The following is an 18,044-nucleotide window of genomic DNA, read 5'->3' as shown; positions in this document are numbered from 1 at the left end:
AATGAAGAAGGATTGGCGATAACACAAAACGCAATGTATACGTGACTCTCATCTCTCCCTTCCTCGGGCCCTCTCCTTCCACCTGGCCCAGGTGATGGTTAAAAAAAGGGGTGGAATTTGGCTCTGTGGCTAGTGACCATGTCATACGGCATCTCTAAAATAAGCCATACCAGTTAGAAACATCCAAAACACAGGTATTCGGCCTTCAGAGGTCCTGTGTGGGCTGCACCTGGCCAGCCCCTCGCACCCCTCAACTAATTCATTCACTTCATCAGCCTCTTAGTTGATCCAACAGCAAATTTATGTGCCACTCAGCCAAGGGGGCTGTCAGAACCAGGCTCTCCCGTCACTCTCCTGGCGGGGGTGGGCTTGCAGTGACTTTTGGTGGGGAAAAATAAAAGCCAGTAACTTAACCGTTTACCATCTACCTCTTTGGTTACTAACAAACTGGGTATTTCTTGAGGAGGAATTCTAATTCTTGCCTACCTCAGAGAGACACCAGGAGGATCAATTAGCCGATGTTCCTCTGAAGCAAAGACAAACCTCAAAATGGATAACAGCAGCTCTGTAATAATCCTCTCTGTGATTATCAGCGTTATTATCATTGCTGTCACCATCATCATTATTTCTGCTGAGTTGCTGCTTCATCAAACTATTCCTACATTTTCAATCCAAGGAGAATAAACCTGAACGGAGCCTGGAAATGAAGGAATTAGGGGAGACGTCCATGTGAGTGCAGGAAAAGAGCATTAACTATCAAATCACCCCCTTACACTTTCTTTTCCTGCCACTGAGCTTATTTGACACCAGGGGAGGCCTAACACGAGGTGAACGTTGAGATAAAGGTGCCCCTGCCGTCGGGTCCAGCCCCCTCCCCCCAAATCCCCAAGCCTCTACCTGGGTGCTGTTCTTTCTCTTTCTGTGTCTTTACATTCCCAGCATTCTCGTCATTGATGGTTTTTACCACCAGAGGCTGCCACCAAAAGGATGGCACAAGCGTCTGAGATCATCAAAAGCCTGGCCCTGGGAGATGCTGAGAGGAAGGGGTGTTGGCCAGAGAAGAGCTGGGGTAGCCGTCCGAAGGTGCCAGGAAGGCGGCCCAGCTGGGTGGTAAACAGGCAAAAACTGCTGTAAGGGTGATATGAGTCCTGCAGGAGGGAGGACTCTGCACATAAATGTGCCTCCTTCCCCCTTTAGCCTGGGACAATGGCAACCCATGACACTGTCAGCCACAATGAGTTATGGAGCCTCAAGAGAGGGCTTGAAAGGGCAGAGTCCAATTTTGGTGTTGGAGGCCCAAATGCAGAGGCCGAGTAGGGACCTAAGGACACACTAGCAGGATTCTGAAGGTGTTGCCGAGTCCCTCTCTCCCAAGAAGTCCACCCTGATCTGATTTCTTCCTCCTCTGCACATTTGTGTTTATTGATTCAGTGGCTACCGCTGTTGCACATGTGTGAGCTCCAGAAGGGCGTGGTGTCAATCTGCTTTAGTGCGTGTCCACAGTGCCTAATGTAGGGGGTGGCTCTGTGTGTGTGTGTGTGTGTGTGTGAGTGAGTGTGAGCATTTGTGTGTGCGTGTGCTTTTGTGCATGCTCCACCAATTTTTCCATGTGTTAATGCCTTGTCTCCCCTCCTGAAAAGTGGAGAGCCAATCTACTTCACCTCTGTTTCTCCACTGCCCTCAGTAGAAAATTTTGTTCAGTATGAGCATTTTGCTCTGTATTTAATGACAATTCGTTGACTCCAAAAGAATTTACAAGTAGGCAGTGATAATCATACCTTCATTGGTCTAGCTTCATTTAATTTTAAGTGTCTTTGCATGAGCAAAGAACAAATAATAATTGCTAATTTTTAACACTTTACACATTTCCAAGTTCATTTAAATGCACATTATTTACCACATAAATTAAGCTGGTAGGCATTTTTGTCTCTTGTAGGGAAATAGGAAGATGATGCATTTGGGAGAGAGGGGCTTTCTTGTCAGGTTTCATTTGGAGAGGCCCACGACCCCTCCTTCTAACAGAGTACAGAGGAAAGACAGAGTTGAGATGAAATTCCAGCCCTGCCACTGACTGGCTCTGTGATGAAGTTTGGTAACTTCTCTCTGTTATCTCTAAAAGCAGCAAGCTAATCCCTCTTTCCTAGGGCTGGTTGTGAAGACTCAGGGAGATGATCTGGACTGGAGCCAGGGCATAGAAGGTGTTTGGTAAATGTTAGTTTCTTTTCTTCTTTTCTCAGTTGGGGAAGTCTTTCTGGAAGAGCTAAGGTTTTAAACTCCTCAGAATACTAAGAAGATCTTGTTTTCAGCCTAGTATTCATTCCCCAGGTTTCCAGAGGCCCCCTCCCCTACCTTCCACTCCTTGAGAAGTTAAAACCCCCAAGGCCAACTTCTGCCAGTCCTTCTCCAGCACACATTTGAAATTCTGAAAAGGAATCTCTCCATCTGTCTCTATTTATATTTGTTTTTCTCCAGCACCTCTTGTGAAATGCAAAGTTTTAATAACAGAGAAATGATCATTTGGTGGATTACAGAGCAGTAAAAGCTAGAAGGGAAGCAACACACACAACAAAATACTAGGCCCATTTGATGCTTATAGCAGGGAAATGAAATATTTAATAAGTCCAAAAACGCAGGAAACTGTAAACCAGCTTTCCTCTTCCCTTCCTTTTCCAGAAGAAATTAAACAACTTTTACACACCACGTAGTCTTCAGTAGAGGATGCTAATGATGTCCCCGATGCCCTCTTCATCTGATCAGGCTTAATTGTCTGTGTCAGGCTGCCAATTAAGGCAAGGCTCTCCTATCGCACAAACTTCCCGAGCCACCTTAAAGGTTAATTGAGTCATGTACATGTGATGCTCCAATGGACAGAAGGCTTTCGATTCCTTTCAGACAGTGGCTCTGTTGGGAGAACAAATAAAAAAATGTGATTGTTACACAGCCAAAGCAGAGGCTTCTCATGGGGAGAAGTGACCGTAGCCAGTCCTCCTGCCTAAGCCTGCCTTCTTGTCGTGTGTTTTGCTTTTTCATCACACCTCTTTCAAGTTCTTGGGAACCTCCTGCATTTCTGCGCCTCTCCATGCAATGCCATTTAGTGAGAAAGACAGATGCCCTGCGGGGTAAGTCTGCCCTAGGGATTGGGTCTGACCCTCATGGGCTGCAGTGGCCTCACTAGAAAGCAAGACTTTGACTGAAGAAGCCTGGATGTGTCCGCTGAGCTTCCTCGTAATGAACTCACACTGTTCAGTGGACTGTTTCTAAGAGGATATATTCACATGGATCCTGGGCCTTCCCCAGGCTAGAAATTATGGCCTAGGCATGAAATAAACAGAAGTTTTCATGATTTGCTGAAAAAAGTAACTAGACTCATAGAATCATGGATAGTTGAAGCTTAGAAGTTCACTAGAGACCCTTACACTTAGTCCCCTTAGACCACAAATGAAGAAACTGAGGTCAGAGAGGAAGCATGGCCTTCCCAGGGGCATGAGGACATGGAGAAGAAACTACTGTAGAATCCTGGTCTCCTGAATGAGAGAAATCCACAGCTGAAACTGGAGTCGTCAAAGCCTGTTTGTGAATACGCTCTGTGCCCAGCCACCTCAGGAACATCCACCTCTCTACACACAATGAGCTCAATGATCTGCTAAGAACTTCATGAGTTCATAAAACCAGACCCATGAGGGTCTCCACAGAATGGCATCCTTAGTTCCCAGTAATCTCTTTTAAAATGATTTACTTTTCTGATTTCACCATTCCTGATTGCTATTTTCCTGTCATCCAAATGGATGAGGCCTATTGGTCAATAAGAAATGATTTCTTTTGTAATTTAAATGATGTTTTTGTTTGTTAAAGCTGCTGGAATGCAATATACCAGACATAGATTGGCTTTTATAAAGGGGATTTATTAAGTTACAATTTACCACTCTAGGGCCATGAAAATGTCCAAATTAAGGCACCAACAAGAGGTTGAATCCTGGTTGCAGCTGGCATCCAGGATTTCTCTATCACATGGGAAGGCACATGGTAACATTTGTTGGCAATTCTCTCCTAGTTTGGTTTCAGAATGGCTCTCTTAGCTCCTATAAGTCCTTCTCTTTTCTCTTGGGGTGTCTTTCTTTCTCTCTCAGCTTCTCTCACCTCTCAGATCTCTTCAAAATGTCTCTCTCTTAAAGGACTCCAGCAAGTGGATTAAGACCCGCCTTGAATGGGTGGGGTTATGTCTCAATGGAAACAACCTAATCAAAAGGTCCCGTTCAATAGTAGGTCTTCCCCCACAAGATTGGATTGAAAGAACATGGGCTTTTCTGGTGTACATAACAGATTCAAACCAGCACAGGTGAGATTCAAATTGTGTCTCCCTTCATGAAGACAACCCACAGTACACATTTTTAGGAGGTGTGCTCTGAAGATTGTAAAAGGGAGTTGTGACATGGAAGTCCAGATTTTAGGCTCAGAGTCAAACACTCATCGGATCTCAGGGATGGACAACCCTTAGAGGCTAACTTGTGCAGCGAACACTCAGCATGGTTCGTGGGTCTCAATAAATAACAGGTGAATGCATGCAAACAAAAATGAAGGAATTGATGGGTGGTTGGAGGGATGGATGAATGGAAAATGGATGGGTAGATGGATGGATGGAAGTTTGAGTTTCCTCCAACCCCTGCCTTTAGTGATCATTACCCTTTGCTCTTCAGGATAATGGGAGCACTGCTTGATGAGTTGGCCCTGACCATTTCAGACAGTTCTGACTGTAAGAAAGTTCTTCCCCATGTTAACCCCATGTCTATCTGTCAATTGCTTACAATGTCTGAGGACCCAGCTCTGTGTTAAGGGACAGCACAGGATGAGTCTATTCTACTTCCATATGACTTCAATTACCAATATTTATATCTATGTAATCTATACAGATATAGATATACATGAATTTTCTTTTCTTATAGTCAAATACTTCAATTTCTTCAACCATTCATTTAATTATATGCCTATCTTTTGCAATTATTTTAAATATTGAATTAGATGTCTACTAGGTGTTTGACATATAATTAGCACTCAGTAAATAGCAGGTGTGCAAGATATTACTATGTAGCTCCTGATCCCAAATAGCTCCAATATTATAAGAGAAGCTCAAGTTCCCCCACCCCTATCTTGCACAAGGCTTTAGTTTCTTACATAAGCTTGCCTGAGCTAAAATGGGGCACAAAGACCATGGCTACTTGTGCCAAGGGCATAGGGCTTGGATCAGGACAGGTTTATAGCTGGAACCTCAGCATACTGTTAATTTGCATTTCTAAATGAATTCAGACTTTTATTGAAAAATCATATCTACCTTAAAAACAAGGAAACTGAAAATATTTGATGGTTTGCACCCAGATTCTGATGGGAATCCCCAAAGAAGAATAGTAGTTGTGCTGAGCAAATTCCACACACTGGGAGCACACACACAGCCTTTTTTTCCAGCGGGCTGCTTTGAAGGGGAACATTCATTCAAACAGTTGTAGTTTGGGTCAATTGCTTTTAGGACTCGATCTCATTACCCGCCCATCATCGAGTCTTGGGCAGTAAAGCGTGGTGATCCAGAACACATGCTCGAGTCAGTCATCAGTCTGTGTGGCTCATGTTACTAACTCTTGGACCTCCATTTCCTCATCTGGGAGGATTAAATGAGTTAATACATGTACGGGTGTAGAAAATTCCTGGCACATAGTGAGTACTCAGAAACAGTTAGCTATCATTATATTTTGTCAGCTTTTTTTTTGCTCTTTGCCATTATAACTTTTGCCCCATTTTGTTCTTAACAATTCTGAACTTTCCAGCTTGTTTTGATACTAGCGGTTAATGGAATTTGAGCAGGAATCCTGTAGCAATTCAACCCAGTGGATCTGGTGTTCAGATTCCATAGCATGGAAAGTGCCTAAACTTTCCAATGCACAGAGATGGGGTAAGAAAGAAATTTGGGAAGAGAGGAGCTATTATTACTTGCCGTTTCTAAGGACTTGAAGATGCAATAGAGGGCTAATTTGAATTTAGTAAATTGGGTATTTACAATGTAGGGTGACAATATAATTTATCCTCCAAATCAAGACATTTTTGAGAGGGAAAGGGACTATTAAGACACCAGGTGTAAACCAAGATTGCTCCCACATAAACTAGAATGTCTAGTCTCCCTAGAAATGTGCCAGACACTGTTAGGCATTTAAAACATTTTATTTAACTACTGAACTGACCACACTCAGGTAAGAGTAAATATCGTTATCCTTATTTCGCAACTGGGAAAATTAGGCTAATGAGAGGTTAATTAAATGACCCCTCAAAGCGCATCACAGTTTGTGAACAGGAGAGCCAAAATTCAGTCATGGATCTCTATGATTCCAAGGTTCATACTTCACTACCAGCCTCGCTACTGCCACTCCCTCAGGACTTCTCTCCGGCACATCACCTCTGTTTCTCTTTCTTTTAAAATAGTATTAGTGAAAATGTTCTGGCATGCAAAAAGGTGTAAAGATCAGGAATACCATATACCACTACCCAGCTTAAAAAATAAAACATTACTAATCAGCTATAGTCCCCTGTATTTCCTTCTCAATCCCATTGGTTTCTCTCCCCTGGAGAAGTAAACACTAACCTGAACTTGATTTTAAAATTTCCATTAGGTCTTTATAAATGCAAATGGATGTACTCCAAATAGTCTCATTTTGCAAGTAGGTTTTTAAACTTGCATAAATGTTAATATGCTATGCATAGTCATCTGCAATTACCCTTTTCAACTCAAGGTGAAACACTGACTCATTCTTGTTCAGTGCTGAGTAGTATTCCCACTGTGAGAATACACACCAGCTTATTAATTTATTTCTCTCTTGATGGATAACTGTTCACTATTACAAAAAGTGCCCCTATAAACCTTCTTGTCCATTTGCTTTTGAGTCTGCAATACGCTCTCTAAGGTGTAGATCTAGGAATGGAGTTGCTGGATATGTGTTCACACATCTTCAAATGCACTAAATATTGTCATATAGGTCTTCAAAGTGGTTTTAGCAATTTACCTTCTTGCAGTTGTAGATGTGAGTAAGGATTACTTTCTATCCTCACCAAATATTGGTATGATCAGACTCCTTTATTTTTCGTAATTTGTTGGATGTGAAATAGTACCGTATTACGATTTCAATTTGCATTTTTCTTAGTAGAGAGACTGAATTTCTTTTCATACATTTTTTCGCCAGTTAGATTTTCTCCTCTAATAGTAACTTCTCTCCCCTTTCATCTTTAAAAAAAACCCCACGTCTCTATTCCTCTGGCCTTCTCTTAAGAAGCCTTTCTTTGCAAGGGAAAGTCATTAATCTCTCTTAGCACCTTGTTGTAAGTGCCAAGTCCCCTTGTGTTTTAAGGGTTATACTGTCAATTGCTCTGGAGAACGTGGCAAGCGATGATATAAAGAACATACAGAGGGATGTTATGAATGTCCCACAATCTTACAAAATTCTTACTTTCAAAAAATGAAAGTTCTGAAACTTGCAGAAATTGTTTCCCATATTGGGGTCTTTGAACCAGGACCATGGATATATTCTTGCAGTGCTCCCAAGTTCTCTAGGGAGAACAAAAATTAAAATTTGTGGTCATAATTAAAAAATTATATTAACACAAGCATTTTTCGACCATTTTGTTTTTTAGTACTGCTGTATGATTAGAGTGCCTACATTTCTGATGTTACAAAAATTTTGGCGCCAATTGAAAACCACAGGACAGAGATGGACCCAACAGATGCATCAGCTAGGATGTTAAGGCTCTAACAATAAGATACTTAGCTATCAGTAGCTTAAAAAATAAAGGCATTTTCTGTCTCAGATATCAATAAGCCTAGAGGTAATTGGTTTCAGAGCTGGTTCGGAGATCCAGTGATATTATCCAGGATCCAGATTCCTTTGATTCTTCTGCTCTGCCATCCTACATATATTGACTTTCCCCCAAGTTCAGCTTTGTTGCCTCACAAACTCAAGAGGACTGGTCCAAGCTCCAGGCATCATATCCTCATACAACCAAGTTAAAGGACAGAAAGCCAGGCTATAACTGAGAGTGCTCACTAGGAGAAAAAGAAGACAATCTTTCTGCTGAAGTCCCTTAACAGACTTTTCTTTATATTCAAACAGAACAGAAGGCCAAGCTTCATCGCAAGGGAAGGTGGGAAAATCAGTTATCTGGCATAGCTTGATGGTAGGTGAGTTCTCCCAGTCTGGAAGAAAGGGAAGAGGATGGCTTCTGGGTAAGTAAATGATGCATTTGTGTCAAGTTAAAGCCACATGCTGTCAACACATACTGTGAAGGTGACCATTGTGCAGTGGAATAAGTAGAGAACACTGAGAAAGAAATTCAGCCATTAATCTAGGACATGTTGCCATAGGCAAGCCTAACTCAAGGAACTGTGCATAGCTGTAGTAAAACAGCATCAGCTCCACTTCCCATGCCTCAGCACACATCCGACAGACGCATCCTTTGATATCATATAATCAGGTATGGCTAAACAGCACAAGTTTATGCCTCAGTTACTTTAAAGAAATAAAATGCTATTGCTTCCTTTCTCCTACCTCCTATGTTGGCACCTAGGCTCAATTCCCTGGCCCCTTAATGCACACATACATGTGCTTCCTTCTAGCAAACATGGCTCTCGTTTGGCTTTCAGTTGCTGCTAAGGGATTTCCTCCTGAAGACTTAGTATATGTCCCCTCCCACAAAGACATGCATTTCATTATAGGAATAGGACTGCACAGGAGAAAGAGCATAAACTTTTGAAGTCGGATAGAATATGTTAAAATCCTGCCTCCCAAGCTAGAGATAGAATAATAAGTCAATATGCCTATAAGTTAATCACCACCTTAGACGAAATGGGCAAATTGCTTGAAAGACACAAATTACAGGAACTGTCTGAAAAAGAAATACAAAATCTAGAGTCCAATAGCTATTAAATAAACTGAGTTAGTAATCAAAAATTTTCCCAAGGAGGTCTCATGCTACCTGACTTTAAAGTGTATTATGAAGCTACAGTGGTCAAAATAGTATGGTACTGGCATAAAGCTAGATATACTGACCAATGAAATCGAATAGATTGTTCAAATATAGATCCTCTCATCTATGGACAATTGATCTTTGATAAGGCAGTCAAGCCAACTCACCTGGGACAGAACAGTCTCTTTAATAAATGGTGCCTAGAGAACTGGATATCCACATGCAAAAGGATGAAAGAGGATCCATATCTCACACCCTATACAAAAATTAACTCAAAATGGATCAAAGACCTAAACATTAGATCTAAGACCATAAAACTGTCAGAAGAAAATGTAGGGAAATATCTTACAATAGGAGGTGGTTTCCTAGACCTTACACCCAAAGCATGAGCATAGAAGAAAGAAAGAAATGGGAACTCCTCAAATTAAAAACTTTTGTGCATCAAAGAACTTCATCAAGAAAGTAAAAAGACAGCCTACACAATGGGAGACAATATTTGGAAACGACATATCAGATGAAGGTCTAGTATCCAGAATACATAAAAAATACTGTTCAACTCAACAACAAAAAGACAGACAACCCAATTACAAAATAGGCAAAAGGATTGAACAGACACTTCTCAGAAGAGAAAATACAAATGGTCAAATGGCACATGAAAAGATGCTCAACTTCTCTGGTTATTAGAGAAATGCCAATCAAAACCACAATGAGATATCATCTCACACCCACCAGAATGGCCATTATCAATAAAACACAAAACAACAAGTGCTTTCTCCTTTTCTGTGGAGAAAGAGGCACACTTATCTACTGTTGGTGGGAATGTCAAATGGTACAACCGCTGTGGAAGGTCGTTTGGCAGGTCCTCAGCAAGCTAAGTATAGAATTTCCATATGACCTGGCAATACCATTGCTAGGTATCTACTCAGAGGACATGAGGGCAAGGACACAATGGACATTTGCACACCAATGTTTATAGCAACATTATTTAAAATTGTGAAGATATGGAAACAGCCAAAATGTCCATCAACAGAAGAGTAGCCAAACAAGCTGTGGTACATACATACGATGGGATATTATGCAGCTGTGAGACAGAATAAAGTTATGAAGGACAATATGGATGGACTTTAAGGACATTATGCTGAGTGAGATTAGCCAGAAACCAAAGGGCAAATACTGTATGGTCTCACTGATAGAAACTAACATTAATGAACGAACTTGGAGAATTTCGGTTAAGAACAGAGACAAATAGGTGATAGAAATAGGGTAGATATTGGGTAATTGGTACTGAAGGGATACAGATTGTGCAATGGGATTGATTGTGAAAATTCATAAATAGATAGCACAATACTACCTAATTGTAATACAATAGTGCTAGAACAATGAATGAAGCTGAATTCAAGAATGATAGAGAGAGGAGGCCTGGGGACACAAAGGAAATCAGAAGGAAAGATATATGCTAAAGACTGAGATGGTATATCTAGGAATGCCTAGAGTGTATAATGATAGTGACTAAATGTACAAATTTTAAAATGTTTTGCCTGAAGAAGAACAAAGGAATGTCAATACCGTAGGGTATTAAAAATTGATGGTAATTAATATTTAAAATTTTAACTTATGTGTGAGGCTAGAGCAAAAAATGTTTATTTGGTACAAAATTTATATTTTGACAAGTGCACTTCCAATATAACTTATGTGGACGGCTTAATTGAACACCATAAGTACATGGAAACTTGGGTAGGGCATGAGATTTTGTAGGTTTGTTCAGAGTGATGCCCCAATAAATCCCAGAGTGATTTGAACAGTGAATAAAAAAGTATTTACAAATGGTGAGAAAGGGGGAAAATTCAACTTCCCCAAGTGGAGAATTCTTGATATTCTCACAAGCAGTGGGGACAACCAAAGCAATAGGCTGAGCCCCCAATCTTGGGGTTTGTTCATATGAAACTTAACCCGGCAAAGGACAGGCTAAGCCTACTTAAAATTAGGCCTAAGAGTCACCCCCAAGAGAAGCTCTTTTGTTGCTCAGATGTGGCCTCTCTCTCTCAGCCAACAGGACAAGCAAACTCACTGCCCTCCCCCTCTCTACATGGGACATGACTCCCAGGGGTGTGGACCTTCCTGGCAACATGGGACAGAAATCCTAGAATGAGCTGGGACTCAGCATCAAGGGATTGAGAAAACATTCTCAACCAAAAGGGGGAAGAGCAAAATAAGAAAAAATAAAGTGTCAACGGCTGAGAGATTCCTAACAGAGTCAAGAGGTTATCCTGGAGGTTATTCTTATGCATTATATGGATATCACCTCTTTTAGTTAAGGTGTATTGGAGAGACTGGAGAAAAGTGCCTGAAACTGTAGAGTTCCAGTAGCCATGTTTCTTGAAGATAATTGTATAATGATATAGTTTTCGCAATGTGACTGTGTGATTGTGAAAATCTTGTGTCTGATGCTCCTTTTATCTACCTTTTCAACAGACAAGTAAAACATATGGATTAAAAATAAATAATAGGGGGAACAAATGTTAAAATAAATTTAGTAGATTGAAATGCTAGTGATCAATGAAAGGGAGGGGTAAGAGGTATGATATGTATGAATGTTTTTCTGTTTTCTTTTTATTTCTTTTTCTGAATTGATACAAATGTTCTAAGAAATGATCATGATGATGAATGCACAACTATGTGATGATATTGTGAATTACTGATTATATATGTAGAATAGAATGATTAAAAAAAAAACCTTTCCCAAGAAGAAAAATCTAAAAGAAATCAAACTCTTTCAAGAAAAGAAAGCTACAGACTACCATTCATGAATATAGTCATGAACCCTTAACAAATTATTAGCAAATTGTATACAGCAATATGTAAAAAGATAATATACCATGACCAAGTGGAATTTATCTCAATAGAAGCAGGAAAAGCTTTTGACAAAATTCAACACTAATTTATGATAAAAAAGGAACTTCTCAGCAAACAAGAGATAAAATTTAAATTCCTTAAACTGATACAGGGTATTTATGAAAAACTTACAGCTAACGTCATATTTAATAGTAAAATATTAAATGCTTTTCTCTTAATAGCAGAAATAGAGCAAGGCTATCCTTTCTTATCATCCCTATTCAACATTGCATTGAAATGTGTGTGTGTGTGTGTGCGTGTATAGCTAGTGCAATAAGGCAAGAAAAAGAAATAAAGACCACTTAGATTAAATAGGAATAAGTAAAAGTGTCTTACTTGCATAGAACACAATCATATACTTGGAAAATCCTAAGAAATCTATGAAAATGTCATATAACACCAAACAAAAACTTACACACACAAGTTCATAGCAGCTTTTTTTCACAATTGCCAAAACCCGCTAGTAATATAAGTATTCATCAACAACTTAATGAGTAAACAAATACTCAATAGTAAAAGAAACAAAAGCAAAATATGCAAAAACATGGATAAATCTTTAAAAACATTATGCCGGGCAGGCAACAGTGGCTCAGCGACCAAGTTCTTGCCTGCTGTGCTGGAGACCCGGGTTCGTTTCCCGGTGCTTGCCCATGCAAAAAAAAAAAAAACAAAAACATTATGCCACGCAAAAAAAGCCAGGCACAAAAGAAAATATATTATAAAATTTCACTTATGTGAAACTCTAGGAAAGACAAATCTAATCAGTGGTAAAGGAGGCAGGTCAGTGGCTGCCTGGGGATGGGGTGGGAGTTGATTGTGTAGGGACACAAGAGAACCCGTGGGGTCATGGCAATGTTAGATATCTTGATTGTGGTGGTAATTACGTGGGTGTACACATTTGTCAAAACTCATTACATTGTGCACCTAAAATGTGTGCATTTTATTGTTTGCTAATTATACCTCAGTAAAGTTGATTTTTAGAAGTATTCTGTCCTGATCACTTACAGGTGGCCTAGATCAGAAAACTTATCTCCTGGAGCCTCAATTTCATAATAGGCAATAATAATACCTACTTTGTAGGTTTGCTGTAATGATCTATATAAGCATGGTGGTGAGTTATTTTCCAGAGAAAATAGAGAAGGCAAATGCATAACAAAACTAATTTATCATTAATAAGTGATATCGGAAATCTCAAAGACATGAATCTCTAATGGTAGAATTTCAGATGTGACAAGAAATATGGAAAATATTTTAAGGCAGGAAGTCTTGGTCAGTATCCTTCAAAATGACCATTTTCCCTAATTTCTCCATAGATAACCCTAGATCTAAAATTTAAGTTATATGACTTTACATTTAAAAACAACTTCATTTTGTTTGACTCCCAAAGACTTAACCAAGCCTAAAATCCGATGATGAGAGTAGTTTAAAGCATTATTTTGAAAAGGACAGGGTGAGGGAAGAGGAGTTCTGTTTCTACAGAACATTGGAGCAATCACTCTGTTTGAAACACTTTACTTTAGAGATGAAATGTCATGGCCAAGGTCACAGAGAAATTAGTGGCAGAATGAAACGTCTCCTGGATCTCCACATGGAGTGCCCTTCCCACATCACTGGCCTCCTTCTTTCCCCAGTATTTGCCCTTGACCTTTGACAGTGCTTAACAGCAGAGATGCCCTCCTCCCATGTGTGGGTTTTTTTTTTTTCATGGGCAGGCACTGGGAAACGAGCTCCCCCATGTGTTTTTTAACTTGTCTTTTCCTGCCAGCATGGTCCCCACCCCACATCCTCCTGGCAGGACAAATAGCCAGGAATGACAAAGGTCAGATACCTGTCGGCCCAGCTGGTCTGGTCTGTAAGGATGGTCCCCTCTCATTGTCCACGTGCAGGAGGGGTGAAGTAATTAATTTCCATGCATATCATTGCCAGGATCACTTACTGATCCGAGCAGGGAGATCAGAGATGTCACCCTGTAAATTGAGTCAGAGCCTTCACCTCGGTGCTTGGCTGGCAATTTTACACGGCACCTGACACAGTAACAAATGCCGGGTACAAAAAAGCAGCAACTCTCCTGGGTGATGGACGGGGGGAATTGGCCCAATAAATTGTTCCCTGTGAAAAGCCATGTTTCCCTCATTAAAAGGCAGTGAATTCTCTATTGCTTTTCATTAGCTCTGGCCTTGCTAGATAGGAGCTTTAATTGACAGTGTGGTTACAGGAGGTGGGCCCCCGAGGTGAGGAAGACAAAGCAACTGAAAAGAGATTCTTATTTATTAAGGTGGAGGTGACAGGCAGCTGCGTAATAAGTTTTTGGCATGGAGGCCAGGAGGTGGGAAAGTGGTCAGATCCTCTGAGGGTTGCTACAAGGGCATTCCTTCCAGGAGAATCAAAAACTAGCTCATCTCATGGAAAAGAGGTGCCTCCCCACCCAGGGTAGAGGCACAACCCAGAGCAGCTTAGGGGAGTTAAGAGCTCTTGGCTGGTGATAAAATGTCTGATTTTGAGCTCTGACTTTGTCACTGACTAGACCACTAAGCGATCTTAGAAAAGCTACTCCATCTTTCTGGTTTCTGGGTTTCTTCATCTGAAAAATGGGAAGAATGGGATCAAATGAGTTTATCTCTGTGAAGACACTTGGAAAAGTTTAAAATATTATAGTCACACTTCCGTTCAATTAAACATTTTCATTTTTTTTTAGTATAAGTGTGGACCCAGGGATTCTTTTTTTATTCAGTAGGTTATAATTCATTCTTTTCACTATTCATTTTGATGATCAAATTGCCATTGGAAGCTTTGAGCTGGCTCCCAAGTCATTTTGCATGTCTCCTTCATTCTTGGAGCACTTCTTGACAACCCAATGTTCCACACTCATTCATAGTACTTCTACTTTCCATACCCCAGTCCTGGAAGCAGCCCTGGTTCCATTTAGTGAGCCAAAAGCAAAACCAACTGTATAGCAGATATCCCCCCACTATGTAGGCGTTAAAAAGGTGTGCCTTTAGCTTCTCATATACTTCCTGATGTAAAAGGATTGAAGTAAAGTGATGAAGGATCTTTTGGAGGTGAGCTGTGAGCTTGCTATGAGTCATCCAGCCCATGGGAAAGGCAGGACACATACCTCCTTTTCACTTCCAATAAGGAGCAGACTTCAAGGAGGACACGTGGAGAGGCTGCTGTGTCCCCAAGAGTTGGAGCATAGCGGGCCAGTGTGGAACACCTGCCAAGGGATCTCAAGACAAAAGTCTCCTGGCCTGGGTAGCAAGAAGATAGGTAGGCCACCTGGGTGTGTTATTGTTTTCTGCACTCCCTCCGAAGGCAGGCTTCTTATGGGCTAAATGTGGGCCCTGCAGGAGAGAGAGAAGCCTGAGATCTTTTCAAAGCCTACCCCAGAAGAATCTGTCCCAGAGGGTAAGGCAAGACCAGCAGGGAGCTGGATTAATGGAGACTGCATGCCATGGGGAAGGAATGTATGACCCACCGTGACACCTGAGCCTTTGCACCCCTCCTCTCAGGAGCTGCAGTCAAATTTTCCCAGTGGGAACCTTCATGAAGGGATCCCTGAGAAGAGTCAGTTCAGAACACCAGAACATCTGCCACTTGGGAGAAAGTCAGGGTGAACTTGACTTTCAGCACCAAATTACACTGGTCCCAGATGACACCTCCCACCTCTCTCCAAACTTTAAGGGATTGAATTTACCTGGGGCCCAGGGATGAGGGATGGGGAGGAGAAGGACCAGGCAGGGAAATGGAGAGGATGCTGACCACAAACCCCACCTACAATCTTGATTTCATCAAGAGCAGACCTGAGCTTTGGAGCAAAAAAGATTTAACCTGAAATAAGATTTGGAATTTTAAAGACTATTTTATTGTTTTTGATGTTTTAAAAATATTTTATTGAGAAATCTTCACACACATACAGTCCATCCATAGTATAAAATCAATGGCTCATAATATCATTACATAGCTGTGTATTCATCACCATGATCATTTTTAGAACATTTGCATCACTCCGGAAAAAGAAATAAATAGAAAAAACTTATACCCTTACCCCTTCCTCTCATTGACCACTAATATTTCAATCTACCCAATTTTTTTGTCTCTTATCACCCACTATTATTTATTTAATTTTTATCCTTATTTTTTTCTCATCTGTCCCTGGATTAAAGGAGCATCAGACACAAGGTTTTCACAATCACATGGTCACATTGTAAAAGCTATATAGTTATACAGTTGTCTTCAAGAATCAAGGCTACTGGAACACAGTTCAACAGTTTCAGGTACTTCCCTCCAGCCATTCTAAAACACCATAAACTAAAAAGAGATATCTATATAATTCATAAGAATAACCTCCAGGATAACCTTTCAACTCTGTTCAAAATCTCTCAGCCACTGAGACTTTATTTTGTCTCATTTCTCTCTTCTCCCTTTTAGTCAAGAAGGCTTTCTCATTCCCATGATGCCAGGTCCCAGAAAATACTGGGGGTTCTGTCCTATGTTGCCAGGAAGATTTATACTCCTGGGAATCATGTCCCATGTAGCGGGGAGGGCAGTGAGCTCACCTGCTGAGTTGGCTTAGAGAGAGAGGCCACATCTGAGCAACAAAAGAGGTTCTCTGGAGGTGACTCTTAGGCATAATTATAAGTAGGCTTAGCTTCTCCTTTGCAAGAATAATTTTCACAGGGAACTCCGAGATCGGGGGCTTAGCCTATTGAATTGGTTGTACCCACTGCTTGTGAGAATATGAGAAATCCTCCAAATGGGAAGGTTGAATATTTCCTCCAATCTCCTCAGTCCCCTAAGGGGAGTTTGAAAATAATTTTTTATTCACTGCCCAGATTACTCTGAGATATATTGGGGCATCACATTAACCTGCACAAACCAGCAAGAGCTCACACCCTATTCAAGATTCCATGTAATTATAGTGCTCAAATAAACTAACCAAGCAAGTTAAATTAGATAATATGCTACCCAAAATATAAGTTTTGCACCAAATAAACATCTCTCCCTTTGGTCTCACACAGAAGTTGAAGTTTTAAAATATGGACCATATCATCCTTTACCCTGTATTCTGATTTACCTTAGTCCTTTCCAGATCAGCTTCATTCACATCTCTAGTCAAAGTCTGATCCCTTTTTAAACAGTTGCTGTATGGAGTAATGCTGACTTTCATAGCTTCAGTGCTCTAACTCTGAGTCACATAATCCAAAGTTTCAGGGAATGACCTTTACTTGGCATTTTAATGACTAATATGAGATTATTCTTCTGACTAGACAGAACCTGAAGTCATTTTATTACCTGAGAGCCAGCAAATAAACTGAAGATTTCATCTGTGGTCAGGAGAAGGTCAAGCCTCACGAAGTGGGTTTGAGTCTGCAATGGGCTGAAGTGAGAGTGGAGAATATATTTCCTAATTGAACCCTAGCATTCCTGCTGGTTCAACAAAAGCCTTCTTGAATACCCAGTATGTATCAAATGCTGTGCTGAGCACTGGGGATGTGAAATGGGCAACCCAGAGGGATTCACAGTTGTGGGAAACCCAGATGAGTGGGAACTGCAATGGGGGACCCTTTACTATACCAAGGAGGGGACATCTCTCTAAAGGAAGGGACTTGAGTTGAGTCTTGAATTTCAAATTGACAGGAGCTTGACAAAGGCTTGAAATGGGAGGTCAGGTTGGGACAAAGGGAATACCCTGCAGGCATGGTGCCCAGGCTGTGGCATGCCTCCCTATGTGGTGTGGGCATACATTAGCTGGAGCTTGGACAGGGTACTAACTACCGTCCCTTCACCCGGTGAAGACTGTGTACTCAAATGCTCTTCCAATCCTTCTGATTTCATCAAGGGCCATGTTTCTATTGGTCTAATACTTTTAAACATCTCTAAACTTTGCTAATGCCCCTTCTTAATAGGAGGCACGCACCTGGTTCAGAGCCTTGGACAGGTAAAATGCCTCGCTAGAATTTAACCACATTGTTTTGCTTTTCCATGTGTTTATTTAGGGAACTGCTATAAAGTTTCTTTATAAAATGCATCTCTGGGCGGGCCAATGGCAGCTCAGCAGGCAGAGTTCTTGCCTGCCATACTGTCGATCGGGTTCGATTCCAGGTGCCTGCCCATGCAAAAAATTCATTCATTAATTAATTAAAAAATATATATATGTA

Source organism: Tamandua tetradactyla, chromosome 18, assembly GCF_023851605.1.
Source record: "Tamandua tetradactyla isolate mTamTet1 chromosome 18, mTamTet1.pri, whole genome shotgun sequence".
Lineage (NCBI taxonomy): Eukaryota > Metazoa > Chordata > Mammalia > Pilosa > Myrmecophagidae > Tamandua > Tamandua tetradactyla.
The sequence above is the reverse complement of the archived record's forward strand: the minus strand, read 5'-3'. Positions refer to the sequence as shown.